At 46.6% G+C, this 17,387-nt stretch overlaps 2 protein-coding genes across 2 annotated transcripts in view; one reads left to right on the top strand and one right to left on the bottom strand.

The window, feature by feature from the left end:
• The window catches only part of LOC130275990 (uncharacterized), a 158,686-nt gene that overhangs the window by 108,127 nt on the left and 33,172 nt on the right, over window positions 1-17,387 (bottom strand). The gene's annotated exons all lie outside the window — the stretch shown is intronic.
• The window catches only part of KLHDC8B (kelch domain containing 8B), a 165,996-nt gene continuing 157,257 nt past the window's right edge, over window positions 8,649-17,387 (top strand). The window contains exon 1 of the mRNA XM_056524759.1: window positions 8,649-8,873. The gene's annotated coding sequence lies outside the window, so the exon portion shown is untranslated. The remainder of the gene's footprint in view (window positions 8,874-17,387) is intronic.

Genomic DNA, 17,387 nt, shown 5'->3' with positions numbered 1-17,387 from the left:
GGATGTGAGGACGGGATGTGAGGACGGGATGTGAGGACGGTATATGAGGATGGGATGTGAGGACGGTATATGAGGACGGGATGTGAGGACGGTATATGAGGATGGGATGTGAGGACGGGATGTGAGGACGGGATGTGAGGACGGTATGTGAGGACGGGATGTGAGGACGGTATATGAGGACGGGATATGAGGACAGGATGTGAGGACGGTATATGAGGACGGGATGTGAGGACGGTATATGAGGATGGGATGTGAGGATGGGATATGAGGATGGGATGTGAGGCGGTATATGAGGACGGGATAGGAGGTTGTGATATGAGGATGGGATGTGAGGCGGTATATGAGGATGGGATGTGAGGTCGGGATATGAGGATGGGATGTGAGGCGGTATATGAGAATGGTACATGAGGATGGGATGTGAGGATGGGATGTGAGGATGGTATGTGAGGATGGTATATGAGGATGGGATGTGAGGCGGTATATGAGGATGGGATGTGAGGATGGGATATGAGGATGGGATGGGAGGCGGTATATGAGGACGGGATGTGAGGATGGGATGTGAGGATGGGATATGAGGATGGGATGTGAGGATGGGATTGGAGGCTGTATATGAGGAAGGGATGTGAGGACCGAATATGAGGATGGGATGTGAAGCGGTATATGAGGATGGGATGTGAGGATGGGATGTGAGGCGGTATATGAGGATGGTATATGAGGATGGGATGTGAGGCGGTATATGAGGACGGGATAGGAGGTCGGGATATGAGGATGGGATGTGAGGCGGTATATGAGGATGGGATGTGAGGTGGTATATGAGGATGGGATGTGAGGCGGTATATGAGGATGGTATATGAGGATGGGATGTGAGGATGGTATATGAGGATGGGATGTGAGGCGGTATATGAGGATGAGATGTGAGGATGGGATGTGAGGATGGAATATGAGGATGGGATGTAAGGCGGTATATGAGGATGGGATGTGAGTACGGTATATGAGGATGGGATGTGAGGACGGGACGTGAGGACGGGATGTGAGGACGGTATATGAGGATGGGATGTGAGGACGGTATATGAGGACGGGATGTGAGGACGGTATATGAGGATGAGATGTGAGGACGGGATGTGAGGACGGTATGTGAGGACGGTATGTGAGGACGGGATGTGAGGACGGTATATGAGGACGGGATGTGAGGACGGTATATGAGGACAGGATGTGAGGACGGTATATGAGGACGGGATGTGAGGACGGTATATGAGGATGGGATGTGAGGATGGGATATGAGGATGGGATGTGAGGCGGTATATGAGGACGGGATAGGAGGTTGGGATATGAGGATGGGATGTGAGGCGGTATATGAGGATGGGATGTGAGGCGGTATATGAGGATGGGATGTGAGGTCGGGATATGAGGATGGGATGTGAGGCGGTATATGAGGATGGTATATGAGGATGGGATGTGAGGATGGCATGTGAGGATGGTATGTGAGGATGGTATATGAGGATGGGATGTGAGGCGGTATATGAGGATGGGATGTGAGGATGGGATATGAGGATGGGATGGGAGGCGGTATATGAGGACGGGATGTGAGGATGGGATATGAGGATGGGATGTGAGGATGGGATGGGAGGCTGTATATGAGGAAGGGATGTGAGGACCGAATATGAGGATGGGATGTGAGGCGGTATATGAGGATGGTATATGAGGATGGGATGTGAGGCGGTATATGAGGACGGGATAGGAGGTCGGGATATGAGGATGGGATGTGAGGCGGTATATGAGGATGGGATGTGAGGTCGGGATATGAGGATGGGATGTGAGGCGGTATATGAGGATGGGATGTGAGGATGGTATGTGAGGATGGTATATGAGGATGGGATGTGAGGCGGTATATGAGGATGAGATGTGAGGATGGGATATGAGGATGGGATGGGAGGCAGTATATGAGGACGGGATGTGAGGATGGTATGTGAGGATGGGATATGAGGATGGGATGTGAGGATGGGATGGGAGGCTGTATATGAGGAAGGGATGTGAGGACGGTATATGAGGATGGAATGTGAGGACAGTATATGAGGATGGGATGTGAGGATGGGATATGAGGATGGGATGGGAGGCGGTATAGGAGGACGGGATGTGAGGATGGTATATGAGGATGGAATGTGAGGACGGTATATGAGGATGGGATATGAGGATGGGATGGGAGGCTGTATATGAGGGAGCGATGTGACGCGGTATATGAGGATGGGATGTGAGGCGGTATATGAGGATGGTATATGAGGATGGGATGTGAGGATGGTATATGAGGATGGGATGTGAGGCGGTATATGAGAATGGGATGTGAGGATGGGATATGAGGATGGGATGTGAGGCGGTATATGAGGACGGGATAGGAGGTTGGGATATGAGGATGGGATGTGAGGCGGTATATGAGGATGGGATGTGAGGTCGGAATATGAGGATGGGATGTGAGGCGGTATATGAGGATGGTATATGAGGATGGGATGTGAGGCGGTATATGAGGATGGGATGTGAGGATGGGATATGAGGATGGGATGGGAGGCGGTATATGAGGACGGGATGTGAGGATGGTATATGAGGATGGGATGTGAGGACGGGATGTGAGGACGGGATGTGAGGATGGTATATGAGGATGGGATGTGAGGATGGGATATGAGGATGGGATGGGAGGCGGTATATGAGGACGGGATGTGAGGATGGTATATGAGGATGGGATGTGAGGATGGGATGTGAGGATGGGATATGAGGATGGGATGTGAGGATGGGATGGGAGGCTGTATATGAGGAAGGGATGTGAGGACCGAATATGAGGATGGGATGTGAGGATGGGATGTGAGGCGGTATATGAGGATGGTATATGAGGATGGGATGTGGGGCGGTATATGAGGACGGGATAGGAGGTCGAGATATGAGGATGGGATGTGAGGCGGTATATGAGGATGGGATGTGAGGCGGTATATGAGGATGGGATGTGAGGATGGTATGTGAGGATGGTATATGAGGATGGGATGTGAGGCGGTATATGAGGATGAGATGTGAGGATGGGATATGAGGATGGGATGGGAGGCAGTATATGAGGACGGGATGTGAGGATGGTATGTGAGGATGGGATATGAGGATGGGATGTGAGGATGGGATGGGAGGCTGTATATGAGGAAGGGATGTGAGGACGGTATATGAGGATGGAATGTGAGGACGGTATATGAGGATGGGATGTGAGGATGGGATATGAGGATGGGATGGGAGGCGGTATAGGAGGACGGGATGTGAGGATGGTATATGAGGATGGAATGTGAGGACGGTATATGAGGATGGGATATGAGGATGGGATGGGATGGGAGGCTGTATATGAGGGAGGGATGTGAGGCGGTATATGAGGATGGGATGTGAGGCGGTATATGAGGATGGTATATGAGGATGGGATGTGAGGATGGTATATGAGGATGGGATGTGAGGCGGTATATGAGGATGAGATGTGAGGTCGGGATGTGAGGATGGGATATGAGGATGGGATGTGAGGATGGGATATGAGGATGGGATGTAAGGCGGTATATGAGGATGGGATGTGAGTACGGTATATGAGGATGGGATGTGAGGACGGGATGTGAGGACGGGATGTGAGGACGGTATATGAGGATGGGATGTGAGGACGGTATATGAGGACGGGATGTGAGGACGGTATATGAGGATGGGATGTGAGGACGGGATGTGAGGACGGGATGTGAGGACGGTATGTGAGGACGGTATGTGAGGACGGGATGTGAGGACGGTATATGAGGACGGGATGTGAGGACGGTATATGAGGACAGGATGTGAGGACGGTATATGAGGACGGGATGTGAGGACGGTATATGAGGATGGGATGTGAGGATGGGATGTGAGGCGGTATATGAGGACGGGATAGGAGTTTGGGATATGAGGATGGGATGTGAGGCGGTATATGGGGATGGGATGTGAGGTCGGGATATGAGGATGGGATGTGAGGCGGTATATGAGGATGGTATATGAGGATGGGATGTGAGGATGGGATGTGAGGATGGTATGTGAGGATGGTATGTGAGGATGGTATATGAGGATGGGATGTGAGGCGGTATATGAGGATGGGATGTGAGGATGGGATATGAGGATGGGATGGGAGGCGGTATATGAGGACGGGATGTGAGGATGGGATGTGAGGATGGGATATGAGGATGGGATGTGAGGATGGGATGGGAGGCTGTATATGAGGAAGGGATGTGAGGACCGAATATGAGGATGGGATGTGAGGCGGTATATGAGGATGGGATGTGAGGATGGGATGTGAGGCGGTATATGAGGATGGTATATGAGGATGGGATGTGAGGCGGTATATGAGGACGGGATAGGAGGTCGGGATATGAGGATGGGATGTGAAGCGGTATATGAGGATGGGATGTGAGGTCGGGATATGAGGATGGGATGTGTGGCAGTATATGAGGATGGGATGTGAGGCGGTATATGAGGATGGGATGTGAGGATGGTATGTGAGGATGGTATATGAGGATGGGATGTGAGGCGGTATATGAGGATGAGATGTGAGGTCGGGATATGAGGTCGGGATATGAGGACGGGATGTGAGGATGGTATATGAGGATGGGATGTGAGGATGGGATGTGAGGATGGGATATGAGGATGGGATGTGAGGATGGGATGGGAGGCTGTATATGAGGAAGGGATGTGAGGACCGAATATGAGGATGGGATGTGAGGCGGTATATGAGGATGGGATGTGAGGATGGGATGTGAGGCGGTATATGAGGAAGGGATGTGAGGACTGAATATGAGGATGGAATGTGAGGCGGTATATGAGGATGGGATGTGAGGATGGGATGTGAGGCGGTATATGAGGACGGGATAGGAGGTCGGGATATGAGGATGGGATGTGAGGCGGTATATGAGGATGGGATGTGAGGTCGGGATATGAGGATGGGATGTGAGGCGGTATATGAGGATGGGATGTGAGGTGGTATATGAGGATGGGATGTGAGGCGGTATATGAGGATGGGATGTGAGGATGGTATGTGAGGATGGTATATGAGGATGGGATGTGAGGCGGTATATGAGGATGAGATGTGAGGTCGGGATATGAGGATGGGATGTGAGGCGGTATATGAGGATGGGATGTGAGGATGGGATATGAGGATGGGATGGGAGGCAGTATATGAGGACGGGATGTGAGGATGGTATGTGAGGATGGGATGTGAGGATGGGATGGGAGGCTGTATATGAGGAAGGGATGTGAGGACGGTATATGAGGATGGAATGTGAGGACGGTATATGAGGATGGGATGTGAGGATGGGATATGAGGATGGGATGGGAGGCGGTATATGAGGACGGGATGTGAGGACGGTATATGAGGATGGAATGTGAGGACGGTATATGAGGATGGTATGTAAGGATGGGATGGGAGGCTGTATATGAGGGAGGGATGTGAGGCGGTATATGAGGATGGGATGTGAGGATGGGATGTGAGGCGGTATATGAGGATGGTATATGAGGATGGGATGTGAGGATGGTATATGAGGATGGGATGTGAGGCGGTATATGAGGATGAGATGTGAGGTCGGGATATGAGGATGGGATATGAGGATGGGATGTAAGGCGGTATATGAGGATGGGATGTGAGGACGGTATATGAGGATGGGATGTGAGGACGGGATGTGAGGACGGTATATGAGGACGGGATGTGAGGACGGTATATGAGGATGGGATGTGAGGACGGGATGTGAGGATGGGATGTGAGGACGGTATGTGAGGACGGGATGTGAGGACGGTATATGAGGACGGGATGTGAGGACGGGATGTGAGGACGGTATATGAGGATGGGATGTGAGGACGGGGATATAAGGTCAGGATACAAGGATGGGATTTGAGGACGGGATATGAGGATGGGATGTGAGGACGGGATATGAGGTCGGGATGTGAGGACGGGGATACGAGGTTGGGATATGAGGGTGTGATATAAGGTTGGGATATGAGGTGGACATGTGAGGAAATGATATAAGGTCGGGATGGGATATTAAGTTGTGATATGAGGATAAAAGCGTCATTGATTCTTTTGCTCTCTCACAAGATTTAGGTAGGAAGACCGGGTAACGCGGAGTACTCTGCTAATATGTTATAAATACGAGTGAAGATTCTGGTCTGCCTGACACATGCCTGATAGACGGATACTTAAAAATTCAGTCCCAAATACTATATATAGACAGCAGAATATCTGCAAAAATGTTCAGAATGCCAGGGTGCTGGCCAGGAGATCGCAGGGGGGTCCCAACGGCCGGACCCCCACGAGCAGACATCTTATCCCCTACCCTTTGGATAAGGGATAAGATGTCCAGGGACAGAGAACCCCTTTAACAAGGGGTTCAGCAAAGCCTGCTAAATGGAACTCTGCAGAAATTCAAAGCTCCATGGACTTCAGTGGGATTCCGCAAAATTAAATACAAGTCTTCAAATTTAGCAAAATTCAGAATGCGGAATCTCCACGGTTGAACTTCCGCCAATTGAAATTCTGCTGTGTGAATCTGACAGCTAAATCCCATTAAACATAAAGGGCTTTAAATTTTGGCGGAATTCTTCTGCGGAATTCAGCATGGAAATTCCGCCTTATGAACATAGCCTAAAACTGCCAGGAAAATGAACTCTCTGGGTGACCAGGTGACAGTAAGAGCTGCTTTATGGGAGCCAATATGGCTGAAGAACAACTACAGTACTTCTAGAAGTCTGGAACGCACACAGCTTGTCGGAAACAAGAGCGTATAAGAAACACATGATCATTCCTTCTCCTGGGGCGAATGCTTATGTTGGAACAGAGGGAGCTGGACCGGGGAGTCTTGACATCTTGTCTATTATCGGTCCCGTCAAGGCTTTACCCTGTGCTTATCCTTGCAAAAACCAATAATGATTGACTAAATATAAGAAAAAAGACAGTATACAGCGGCTACATGAAGGTACCAGGTGACATCTGGGGGTCCCTTTGGTCCCTTATTGCTGCCGTCAGCAGGTGCCACTTGTGTAGAAGAGCATTATAAGTGAGATATGGCAGAACAGTATTATAGAGGGCAGCTAAGGAGGTTCTATAGGAGAATGCAGTTTGGGGCTTGTATTGTTAATGAGTAAATTCCAGCTTCCCTCAGGGACCGTCTTAAGTTTAGCATCCATGGAAACATTTCTCCTTGCAATGACCTTGTTCTTTATTAAAGCCTCCAAATGCAGAGTAAGTGTCACGTTCCTATAAATCTGCCGGGTAAGTAAACTTTTAGTTCTAGTCCTAGCACAAATCAGTTTCTAGGAAAGCTGGGTGACAGTCAGTATTACATTACCCATCTTTTCTAAGTATATGATTGGCTTATTTTTCTAGTATTGTAGTGCTCTAAGGGCCTGCATTTATGTTACTGCACAAATAGGAAAGTGGGGTAACAGCCCATAATCCTTTGTGATAAAGCTTTATTAGGCTCTTGTTATCGTGCCTTAAGTGGATCTACCCAGCATCTTGGGATGTTCACCCAGCTTTCCCACAAACCTGAATGTCAATGCTACCTTATTATAGACATATTAGTTGTCACCCAGCTTTCTTAGACCCCGGAATGGCAAATCTGTCCAGTTACAAAGCATTGAAGATTTGAGGGGAGTGACAAATTCCTAATGAGGGTTGCAACTCAGCTTTCCCACAGACAGATGTAACCAAGAAACTTAAAGCAGTGTTTCCCAACCACGGTGCCTACAGCTGTTGCAAAACTACAAGTCCCAGCATTCCCATACAGCCTTTAGCTGTCTGGGCATGCTGTTAGTTGTAGTTTTGCAACAGCTGGAGGCACCCTGGTTGGGGAACACTGATCTATAGCCAAATGCTATAGCGCAAAGCTGACATTTGCTAGGATTTACCTTTGTATTATAGCAGTGTTTCCCAACCAGTGCACCTCCAGCTGTTGCAGAACTACAACTTCCAGCATACCCGGACAGCCAAAGGCTGCCCGGGTATTCTGGGAGTTGTAGTTCTGCAACAGCTGGAGGCACACTGGTTAGGAAACGCTGATCTATAGCCAAATGCTATAGCGCAAAGCTGAAATCTGCTTGGATTTACCTTGGTATTATAGCAGTATTTCCCAACCAGTGTGCCTCCAGCTGTTGCAGAACTACAACTCCCAGCATGCCCGGACAGCCAAAGGCTGTCCGGGCATGCTGGGAGTTGTAGTTCTGCAACAGCTGGAGGCCCACTGATTGGGAAACACTGATCTATAGCCAAATGCTATAGTCTAAAGCTCAATTTACTAGGATTTGCATTGGTATTATAGCAGTGTTTCCCAACCAGTGCTCCTCTGGGCATGCTGGGAGATGTAGTTTTGCAACAGCTTAAGGCAGCCTGGTTAGGAAATACTGATCTACAGCTAAATACTATAGCAGGAGGCTTACATGTACTAGGATTTGCTTTGTTATTTAAGAGGTAAATGCCCTTTCAATCTCTTTAAATATCAAAGTGAGTATAAAATAAAAAAAACACCAAAATGTTAATCTGGTGGGAGTTTTATATGTAGAATTTTTTTCCGTCTTTTTCATTTGGCTGGCAGGGACTGGAGGGAACGAGGGAGAGAGAGAGAATAAGAGGTGGGGGAAGGAGGAGGAACAGAGAGAGTCAGATAAAACGTGAAAAGCAGCGGAGGCACAACACGCTGGATGGAGTCTCGTGTCCCTGTCACCCTTCATGGATTCAGCCCGCTGGCATTACAACCATACCCGCAGCCAACCTCTAGGACACTGCCCCCCATCTGGATAAAGAACTTCTCTATTTCCAAGTGAGCTCCAAAGTGCAGACACTCAGGGGATAGGAATCACTCAAGGTAACAGCTTCTTGTTTCATGTCTATAGGGGGGAAAGGGGTAGAGGTGGGCAATGCCAATGTCCGAACCCTACCAGTCTTTGTGTGTGGTGGAGCTGGTACAGGAGAATGCTTATATCATTGGAATATAAGAGTATATATATATGGAATATAAGAGTAAGGAATCCAAGCATCTGCAGGACTCCTGCAATACAGAGTCCTCCTTAAGGCGCAATGAGACGTATTGCCCGATTTTTGCGCCACTTTGAATTCTGTACAATTTATTTATTTTAATAAGCAAATGACCCAATGGTTGCCCCATCTGATGCACACAACTGTCTAGTTATACAATACGTTATATAGTTCCGGTTATAGGACAACTTTGCTGCTTGTTCTTAAGGGTAAGGAGCAATGCTGTATATGACTTGTAGGTAGCCAGTGGCCATGGCATGCTGATGTTTGTAGTACGACAGCACTCAAACAATCGCATGATTGATAGGCTTCTGACTAAGCTTTGCTGGCACTTGTAGTTCTTCAGTGTTTGCATGTCATTGGATGCATGCCTCTCATCTACAGACATCTGGCTAGCTACACATGCTGATATTTGTAGTTCTTCAATCTCTGTGTGACATTGGATGCATGCTGCTCATTTACAGACATCTGGCTAGCTACACATGCTGATATTTGTAGTTCTTCAATCTCTGTGTGACATCGGATGCATGCTGCTCATTTACAGACATCTGGCTAGCTACACATGCTGATATTTGTAGTTCTTCAATCTCTGTGTGACATCGGATGCATGCTGCTCATTTACAGACATCTGGCTAGCTACACATGCTGATATTTGTAGTTCTTCAATCTCTGTGTGACATTGGATGCATGCCTCTCATCTACAGACATCTGGCTAGCTACACATGCTGGCACTTATAGTTCTTCAATCTCTGTGTGTTACTGAATACATGCCTCTCATCTACAGACATCTGGGTAGTAACACATGCTGACACTTGTAGTTCTTCAGTCACTGCATGTCATTGGATGCATTTCTCATCTACAGACATCTGGCTTGCTACACATGCTGATATTTGTAGTTCTTCAGTGTTTGCGTGTTATTGGATACATGCCTCTCATTTAAAAACATCTGGGTAGCTAAACATGCTGACACTTGTAGTTCTTCAGTCTCTGTGTGACATTAGATGCATGCCTCTCATCTATAGACATCTTGCTAGCTACACATGCTGATATTTGTAGTGCTGCAACCTCTGTGAGTTATAGTAAGCTCCCCTGTGATTGACCTATAATTTTAAAGATTACTGTACCTGTAAAATTACTTTGAGCGTTAGCCTTCTACTCTTCTATGGACTGGAAGCTAGCAGAGAATACTGATACTTGTAGTTCTACAACATCAACAGAGTCACAGGAAACTTCCTTGTATAGAATTTAAAGGGGTACTCCGGTGGAAAACTTATTATTATTATTTTTTTAAATAAACTGATGCTAGAAAGTTAAACAGATTTGTAAATTACTTCAATTAAAAAAATTTACCCTCCCAGTACTTTTTACCAGCTGTATGCTACAGAGGAAATTATTTTCTTTTTGAATTTCTTTTTTGTCTTGTCCACAGTGCTCTCTGCTGACACCTCTGTCAGTGTCAGGAACTGTCCAGAGCAGGATAGGTTTGCTATGGGACTTTTCTCCTGCTCTGGACAGTTCCCAATACGGGCATCAGGTGTCAGCAGAGAGCACTGTGAACAAGACAAAAAAGAAATTAAAAAAGAAAATAATTTACTCTGTAGCATACAGCTGGTAAAAAGTACTGGAAGGGTAAAAAAAATTTTAATAGAAGTAATTTACAAATCTGTTTAAATTTCTGGCAGCAGTTGATAAAAAAAAATGTTTTCCACCGGAGTACCCCTTTAAATAGCAAAGCATGTTGATAGCTGTAGTTCTGCAACCTCCAAATACTCACAGGACACCTGCAATTTATAGATCACAGGCAGGCTAAGAATGCTGACACTTGTAGTCCTTATAGTCTAGGTTGCTATACAGGGCATCCAAGACTTGTGGCTCACTAACCACTGTATTGTACATAAAAAATAGAATGACCTGTAGTATAATAAAATGAATTATGGTTATGAGCCGCCTATTAGGATGCCTGGGTGCCGGAGAGGGAGCCTGAGAAAAGGCTACCACATCCAAGGAAGACAGCAGGCGAGCAAATTACTCACTCCTGACTTGGGGAGGTAGTGACGAAAAATAACAATACAGGACTCTTTCGAGGCCCTGTAATTGGAATGAGTACACTTAAAATCCTTTAACGAGGATCTATTGAGGGCAAGTCTGGTGCCAGCAGCCGGTGTTATTCCAGCTCCAATAGCGTATATTAAAGTTGCTGCAGTTAAAAAGCTCGTAGTTGAATCTTGGGATCGAGCTGGCGGTCCGCTGCAGGCGAGCTACCGCCTGTCCCAGCCCCTGCCTCTCTGTGTTTTTGATCTTTTTTGGTGATAATACAGGGCTTCTATTAGGAAAGGGGCATCTTTTTATTTATTTTTTACACTTCATACTTTTATTGAAGAACTTACATTTTTTTACACTTTTTACAGGTTATACTATGCCGCAATACATTTGTACTGCAGCACAGTATGACCCGATGAGCTGCACACACTTCAGCCTGTGCGATCCACCCTCTGGCTGGATCTCACAGGCTTCAGTAGCAGGCAGACAGGAGGTCATTATCTGACCTCCTGCTGTCATAGCAACCAACAGCGACCCGCGATCGTATCGCTGCGCCGCTGTTGGTGAACAGGGGAGAGCGCTCCCCCTGTCAACACCATAGATGCCGTGATCAGGATCGTCGCGATTGCGGCTCCGGCAGCTGTGGCGGAACTCCGGCTGTGATTAACAGCCAGGTGTCCCTATCAACTGCAATTCCATACACAGTGCCAGATACAATGTCCCATATAGTGCAAGCAATAATAGCCAATACAATGGACCTTATTTACTAAGCTGAAACTTTTTATCAGGTTTTTGGACAACATTTTAGGCGCACTCCTGTGCGACAAGCATGCGCTTAAATAAGCAGACAATTTCAGAAATCACTGTGAGTGTTTTTGAATTCCCTACAATGGGGCGTGGCTTCTCCAAAAAGGGGCGTAATCCGACATTTTACAGGAAACCCATGGTTTATTGTCCGAAACCCGAGAAAAAGAGTGATTCTTGAAAACCCAACTGCCTGCGGCTGGTGTAAAAACTGATAAAATGGAGTGTTTTTTCCCAAGTAAAAATACAGTATGGGAGGGAAACAATAATGTGGAGTCATTATGGGTAGAAATATATGGAGATAAAAAAAAAAAAACTGATAGGGGTTTACTATAAGCCACCAAACATAATGGAAGATGCAGAAGATCAATTACTGAGGCAAATAAATAAGGCAGCAAATCAGAATGAGGTGATAATAATGGGGGACCTTAGGGGGCGTGGCCTGGCTGTCTGACTGAATGCACGCGTGAGCCCTGAGCTCCAGCTCTAGCGCTGTATTAAGCGACGAATATTTCACCCAGCAAACTGCCGCTATGCCCACCACAAGAAAAATCGTCAAGCTCAACTCTCTAAATTTCACTTTACTAGAAGTCCGGAGGACTCCCAAAATGACTGCCGCAGGAGCCGCGGTCAGACTTCAGAGCGCACTTCCTCCCCCAGCTCTTCTCATCACTCCTTGACTCGGGGCCTCAGCAGATCAACATCTGTTATGCTTTGCCGGCGGAACCAGAGATTTGTGCCTCACCTTCTGGCTCTTCTGATCGGCACCATTCCCCGGCCTCCGCCGCAGCTCACCGGGTCCCCTTCACATAGCCCGCTCAAGCAGGGGCAATGTCTGGAAGAGCAATGTCCCTCTCCCACTTTCCCATTACAAGCGGACCGCACTGTTATGGACTGTTTAGAGCAAGAACCCCTCCTAAAGCTTTATGTGTCTGATGTCCCCTTAACAGACACTACTATGAAAGACATGGTTTTGCTTCAGAACAGGTCTATGTTGCGATCTATGCAATCACTAATTAACCCGCTACGCACAGAAATTGCGAATCTGGGAGGGAGAATGGATCATTTGGAGGAGATATTTGGAGACTTCACAGAGTCGCACAATTCCCTTATCGATGTGCATAACTCCTTGGAGGATTAGATCAGCTACCTGAAAGCTAAAATGGCTGACATAGAGGACAGAAGCAGGCGCAACAACATTAAACTCCAGGGAGTGCCTGAAACTGTTCTGGCTCAGAATATTCCAGCTTACGTAAAGTCCTTGATCAAAACTGTATTGCTAGAATGTACAGACAGTGACCTAGAGGTGGATAGGGCGCAGAGTCCCAAAACCCAAAAACCTTGCTGACTCGACCCCTAGAGATATCCTAGCTAGGGTGCATTTCTTTACAGTGAAGGAGGTACTCATGAACTTCTCCAGGAAAAACGGTGGCCTGCCGGAGCCGTACCATGAAATCCAGATCTACGCTGACCTCTGCAGTGACTCTGCAGCTACACAGAGACCTTTTCTCCATTACTGCTGCACTCCGCCAAGCCAACATCTTCTACAAGTGGGGATTCCCCATACGCCTAAAAGTGCATTATAAGAACAAACTGCACATTATTTGCTCTGTGGCAGAAGGAAGACAGCTTCTTCACCAATGGAAGGTGGCTGTTCCTAACCCACCAGCTTGCCCACCATCCAAGCTCCGAGAGGAATGGTCGACTGTTCGCTTATTGCTGGTCAGATTTATATCTGCTATTTACAGTGTGGAGTCAGAGTGGGGTTTGGTGGTCTCCGGGTTACTCCTGTTCTATTGATAGACCACGGTCTATCATGGACTGTTCGTATATCTTTTGCCTACTTTTTACTTGCATCATTTGTTGTTCTGTTTGTCTGTTTCCTTGTTTGTTTGTCGGTATATGTCCAGACTCTACATTATCGTGCATTACTGTGACTCTGAAGAAACAGTCACCCTCGCAAGGAGGCGCTCTGTTCCATTGTACTGTTAATATTAACATAGATATAACTATGCTTTTCCTTTTGGTATATAATGATACTGTTGATTGCAAGTATGAATGTTAATGGACTCAACACACAGTTTGATAAATCCTGTATATGTAGGATAATGGAATGGACATTATAAGAAGATTACAATATAAAAGATTCAGGCTACATAATGCTTTAACCCCTTCCAGCTATAGGACGTATGCATAAGTCCAAGCATCCGACGCATTCGCACATTTGGATGTATGCATACGTCCTATTGATCTCCGGCACTGCCGCGGGCAGCGCAGGAGATGGCCGCCGTGGGCGCTGCATTGCCTTTGCGCATGCCTGCGCATGTTGGCCCTGTGGTGTTGGGGGGGGAGGGGCACGTATGGGCGTGAACTGCCCTCCACTGGCGTGGCCATCGTGGGGGCTGCGTTGCCTTGTGCATGTGCACCCGCTTTGGGCGCGTTGAACGATGGTGGGCGCCGGTGGGCGCTCCCTGCCCCTCACCAAGATGGCCGCCGCCGGTACCGTGCTAATCTGCGCATGAGTGCCGGCGCCGGTCATGTGGTGTGAGATGGGGTTGCGCTATTGGCCTTCCGGATCTCCATGCCAACACATGGTGTTTGGCTAAACATGAGGCCGCCGCAATGGTGGCAGATCGCGGTACTTGCGGTGAGTGTGGCGTTGCTACCCCCCCCCCCTTTTATAATAATGTTTTTAATCGTGCACCTGACTCACTGTTTACATTATTAAATGTCCCATGCTTTTTATTTGTTCACACTGTCCTCGTATGAGGATCGGTACTCCAAATATGAAAATTTTACTACTGCACAACATGATGCACTTTGAAATATTCGTATTTTATCACGTTTTATGCTATTTTTATAATGTTTGTGATTTAATTATTGGAACACTTGATTGTCAATTTGATTGTTCACTATCACAAAAATATGTGGCACTTCTAATTGTTTACATGCTTGAGAAAGCCGATGAGAGACCGGTGAAACGTTGTATCACTTGTGTTGCATGGGAAAATAAACCACTTTTGAATTATCCCTGGAGTGCTGCGGATTTTCTGTGTATGTATCATTTGGACAGACTGTGACCAAGTCTGCACCGCAGGCACCCTCTTTACATTCCCTCATCTTGGGTTGTGCTGCCTACTACAATTTTGTGTGGATGTCCTTGGTCCTTTGAGCCTGCACCCCTACTATGGATCCCAGAGAAGGATCCAATACTGCCTCTACTGGATTGGTAATACAGTCTTCACCTACTTCCCATGCTTCTGTCTACTCTGCCGATGATGTAAGTAGAATCTTGAATGGGATTGAAGGGGATGCCAATTTTCTACATGTACCGTCTCAGCTTGACTTGCAACGTCAGTTTGAATTTGAGACTAAGAGACTGATTTCTCTGACACTACACTCTATGACATTGGGAGAGTACTATAAATCCAAGATGATTCCATGGGGAATGAGGGTTCAGTCCCGGGAAAATGCATACACAGGAGATATGGACTTTAGACCCCGCTATGAGTCTATTGCCAATAGATACTCCTTGGACTTAATCCTATTGAATATAGAATTTCTACAGAGAGACATGATAACCATGTCGGGGAATGGCGCCGATCAGAAGAGCCAGAAGGTGAGGCAGAAATCTCTGGTTCCGCCGGCAAAGTATAAAAGATGTTGATCTGCTGAGGCCCTGAGTCGAGGAGTGATGAGAAGATGGGCACGAACGTGGCGCCAACTTACTGAACGTGCTCAACGCGGACCTAGAGGAGACGTCGATCTATGTTTCCCACCACTTCGGCCATGTGCTGAGGTGGTGGAGATACATAGACGACGTCTTCCTCATCTGGACAGGTTCCCAAATACAACTACAGGATTTTTTTGATTTCTTAAATACAATTGATACACACATTAAATTCACTTTCACATCCTCATGCACGTCTTTACAGTTTTTGGACACACTAGTTATAGTGAAATATGGTAAATTGGAGACAGATTTATAGATTAAACCTAGCGACAGTAATGCCTGCTTGAGATATGACAGTCACCACCCCTGGTCCATTGTAAAATCATTACCCACAAGCCAGATGTTACGCGCAAGACGCATAATCAGTTTAGAGGACAGGGTGGAACCTGCCTTGACTAAAATGAGCAATACCTTTAAAAAGAGGGGATATCCCAGGGAACTGGTCTATCGGAGCAAACCCCATGTACAGTCTTTAACAAGGGAAGATTTGTTAAAACCAAAATCTAAAGGTCAAATGTCCAGAATTGCATTTGTATCCACCTATAATTACAGGTCCGGTGCAGTTGCAAACATTCTGAACAAACCTTGGCCTATACTACAGGAATCTTTTACTAATATTGATGAATTCAAAAGTAAACCATTGATGTCTTACAGACGCCCACCAAACTTAAAAGATAAGTTGGACATGCTGGAGTGCTGCAACCCGTTATTGTATGTATCTATCTATCTATCCATCCGTCGGCATGCCAGCGTTATGTTTACCTCTGGAGATATATATTGGAGATGAAATGAAAGGGACTGGCTTCCTTCCAGTGAATATTACGTTATCTGTTTATATATGAAAGAAACGTCAGTTCTGCCTATATTAGAACTCAACCAGCAGCAACAGCGTTGTTACTTGTCATGTGCCATCAATACGCAGCCACATGAAAGATTACATTCTGTATATAAATGTCTGCCTACAAAGAAAATACAGACTCTTACAATTCTTAGCCCTGGAAATACGAGTAATAGTGATTATGGGTGAAGGGATATCATTGAACAATGCCGCAGTCAGTTCATAGACATAACAGGGAGCAGTAGATTACAAATACCAACATATAAACTGGGGATCAGATAGACTTTATTTCTATCATTATTATTTATTCTATTATTTTTGCAGTTTTATTCTATTCCACAGTGCCAGTGGAGCTTACAGCCATATTTGCTTGTACCTCAATGTTTACACAGGTCTCACCTCCTTCTTAAAGGGGTTTTCCAGGAATAGAAAAACAAAATCAGCTCCCCGTATGTGCCCAGGTTGGGTGTGGTATTACAACTTAGCTCTATTCCCTCCAATGGAACTGAGCTGCAAAACCACACCCAACCTGGAGACATACAGGGATAGTTTTTAAAATAAATTAGCTCTGTTTTTCTGTTCCTGGATAACCCCTTTAAAGAAGTATCATGTGTCGTCGCACACTCAATGCACTGCCTATGGGAGCGCCGGAGATACCCGAGCACTGTACTCTGGTATCTCCAGTGCTCTCATAGACAATGCATGTAGTGCTCCATGCAGCAGGGAGAGCCAGGACCTGTTCGAAATATTGCCCAGGGGGAGGGGGGGTCCAGTAGTAGGACCCCCCCGCAGTCACTTAACCCCTATACTGTGGATAGAGAATACATTTTTAAGTGCTGGAATACTCCTTTAGGATAGGGTCACACAAAGAACATCCGCAGCGTATTTCACGCTGCGGATGCGCCAATGACCGTCCCTAAAGTGTGCTC

This window comes from Hyla sarda, chromosome 6 (assembly GCF_029499605.1).
Source record: "Hyla sarda isolate aHylSar1 chromosome 6, aHylSar1.hap1, whole genome shotgun sequence".
Classification (NCBI taxonomy): domain Eukaryota; kingdom Metazoa; phylum Chordata; class Amphibia; order Anura; family Hylidae; genus Hyla; species Hyla sarda.
This window is presented reverse-complemented; position numbering and strand designations above follow the sequence as displayed.